We start from the raw sequence: 3,666 nt of genomic DNA, 5'->3' as shown, positions 1-3,666 counted from the left end.
TCTCTCTCTGAGATTGACCTCTGTAATGAAAAATTAATTCTTAGCTTATTGCCTATAAAGACGTATGTCGTCAAAGACACTGGCCACTCAAATTAATGGTTCTCATTTTAAAAACTAAAAAAGAGTTGTTTATAGTATAACACAATGTGGGAAACGACTCCCTCTGGGGTAAGACAGTTTTTAAGAATGAGCCTTTCTCACTAAAATAAAAAAATATACGAATCTGAAAAAGACTTTCTCCGGGATCTGAACGAAAGCACAAATACTTTCATTTATGAAACAAGGGCGTTTTTCTCTTGTATTAATTTCTTGCAACTGCGATTACCAATCGAGCCCAAATTTTGGGACACACCAAGTTGAGAGACTGGTCTTTGGCAATAATTACCAAACGTGTTCAGTGCATTTTCCAATCTGTCTGATAATACATTTGTATGTAACTGTACGTATTCACTCATACAACCAAACAATTCTGAAAATTCTGCTGAATCAAAAATTCAATTATTTAACTAAAATGTAGTTAAAATCAATTAGGCCTATAAAGGAGCATGTCATTACACGAAACACACAGTAAAAAAGCAAGTCAAGATACAACATTTTGAGTTTTCGTTTTACCTGGTTGGAGATAAAAACACCCGAGTTGAGTTCCGTGCAGAGCAGAGGCGGATGACGTTGTGAATGACGGTCAAGCTTGGAGGCTGCTCCTTTTTATCTGGCCGACAGGGTAAAGTGCCACTCCTTGTATTGTCCAATAAGTACTCTGTGGCGCGTGATGTCTTGCCACTGGGACCCTAGCCCCTTTTCGAAACCACGGCATCAGCTTCGGATTCTGCTTCAGGCTCCGTACTCTCGTCTGATGCCCATAGCGCGTACGCAAAGGACGCGCAATATTGTAAATCAACCGCGGGGCCAAGCTAGCCAGAGCTGATTCCAAAGCCGAAGCCGTCGTTTCGGAAAGGGCCCTAGTCTTGGTTCCAAGACCATCTCATGGATTATTTCACAGTCTAGCAATAGACCAATCCGACGCGCACCGGGCGGGCAAGTGTTGAGCACCGCGCGCCACTTGTTGCGGTGTCTTCAATGCCTAGATTGTGCACAAAAAGACACCGCAGTTGATAGTTTTCAACAGAGGGCGCTACCAATTTTGTTTCGTCGGTTTGGTCTTTAGGTTCTTTGTCTGTGGTCTTTACCATGCATGGGCAGCGCGCAGTATCGCCCGCTAGCTTTGCGCGTCTTTTCTTGGTTTGATTTCTAGACATTCTTCAAACAAAATGAAATAAAAAAGAATAGCGCCCCCTCTGTCGGGTTATCACATTTACATTACGAGTATGGGCTGAAACCCATCGAGTCAGATCCCTACCACGTTTCATTGTAGTCTACCTCAGCCAAACATGTAGTTCATCGGCTCCAATAATCAGTGCCATCTCAGCTATATCATGGGCTCACAGAATAGCTGGAGCTAATGACCCTACCCAGATGCCTCTGGGTCTAAAAAGGTCACTTGCAAAGCCCATAGGAAAAAAAGAGCCAATTACCCCAGCCATCTTGAGAGATATTGTAGATATGCAATTAAAACAATCTTCCGGAATCACAGTAGCAGATCTTCAAGTCTGAGGACCGGTTAGCTATGTGTCTTTTCTACAGGGTCGATAATAAAACTGTTCCAATATAACTGATGACACTAACGAACTTACGAGCTAGACAAGATATGGAATGGTTTACCACATTACACGTTAACGATGTGCTTCTCCCTGCTGCTAAGAAACAATACTGCACTGACAAACTACCGAGTGTTTCCCCAAAAGACATTTCATCTGTGAACTCGCTCCTTAACAGTAACTCAAGAGTTCTTCATGTGAATGACTGTCCGGAGGAACTTGCAGAGAAGTTCAGCGAGTTCTTCTTGAACAAAGTAGAGAAGATTCGAAACATGATTGAAGATGTCCACATTGATCCATCGTCTCCTCTGTAGGAAAGAAAGTTTCCTTCCCATGGTTATCTTCTAAAGACAGCAAAAAAAGTAACGCAGCTGTTGGAAAAGCACCTATAATTTTAAAATTGCTACTCGTATTCTAAAAATGAAAATACCTGGAGACGGAAAATTTTATTGCGGTGATTTTGACAACTTGTTTGTTACAATCGGTCGAGTATTATTGTCGCGGTATGTGCTTACAGGTGAAAATGGTTCAATTTCCATTGTTGCAGTAACTCCTATTGACAAGAACAGCTTTCAAAAATTCCCGCTATTAGCTTCACGCTGAATAGAGGAGAAATCAATCACGTTAATAGGAGTTACTGCAACAATTGACACGGGCACTTTTGACCTGTAAACACATACCGCGATAAACAAGGTGTCAAAATCACCGCAATAAAAATGTCCGTCTCCTGGTATTTTCATTTTTAGAATACGAGTAACAACTTTTAAAATTATAGGTGCTTTTCCATCAGCTGCGTTACTTTTGTTGCTGTCTTTACATGATTTTCACCCAGTCACTGAAGATCACCTTTTAAGGATCATCATGAAGTCACAAACCAAGACGTGTGCTTTGGATCCACTGCCAACATGGCTGCTGTAAAAAGACATTCATCAGTCATTCTTCCCAAACTGACAGAAGTGGTGAACGCTTCCCTCGAGCAGGGTATGTTTCCGAATTCTTTAGGCCATGCTAGTGTGACTCACATCTTAAAGAAATCATCACTTGACAGGAATTATCTAAAGAACTACCGCCCTGTATCCAACATCTCATCAATATCAAACATCAAACATCTCATACAATATCAAAATACATCAAAAAAAAAACTGTCTCTGCTAGACTCACTGAGCACATTAATCATCACAACCTGTTTTGACCACTCCAGTCAGCATACCGCAATTCACATAGCATAGAAACTGCCCTCCCCACCCAGTGTACAGGAAGATCACGTTCTCAAAGCAATTGATAAACAAAAAGTTATTTTGTTTGTAATGTTGGATCTCTCAGCTGTTCATGTTCCTGGTGCGGACTCACCTACCGCTAATCTTGAGTACGGCATCCCGCAGGGCTCCGTTATTGGACCCTTGTCTTTTACACTTTACACAGGGGGGAAATTATACGTAAGCACAATACATGTATGTTTATATCACATGTACGCTGATGATATTCAGATATACTCCATCATTGACCCAAAGATCCCGTAAGATGCAGAAGGTGCATTATTCAATTATTTATCTGCTTGTGTGAAAGACATTCAGCATTTGATGGTGGCCAATTAACTCAAACTTAACGGGATAAATCGGATGTCGTCGTAATTTCCTCAAAAAAAATGCCGATGACAGGTCCTTATTTAGAGACCATTAATGACCTATGTTTACATTCAAACCGCCCTCTGTTGAAAAAAAAAAAAACACTGTTCACGTCATGTTTCGCCAGGCAAAAAAACGCGTAGTCATGGTAAGATTGCGTGTACTTTCTAGCCGACTGTGCGTAAACACAAAGGTTTTGCCCGGCGGTATGGGCGCAAATCATGTTATGGTTTTCGAATGACGTCAGAGGTCACATCGTCTATAGCTTCGGAACTGCTCGCTCCCATTCGGTGATACTCGGCCATGAAATCGTCTATCATCAAACACTTCTTGTTTAGAGAACACATAATAAGTTTACGCAAACAAAAATGCATCATCAATGTATG

This window comes from Asterias amurensis, chromosome 16, assembly GCF_032118995.1.
Source record: "Asterias amurensis chromosome 16, ASM3211899v1".
NCBI classification, from domain to species: Eukaryota; Metazoa; Echinodermata; class Asteroidea; order Forcipulatida; family Asteriidae; genus Asterias; species Asterias amurensis.
Note: the sequence above shows the minus strand (reverse complement) of the source record.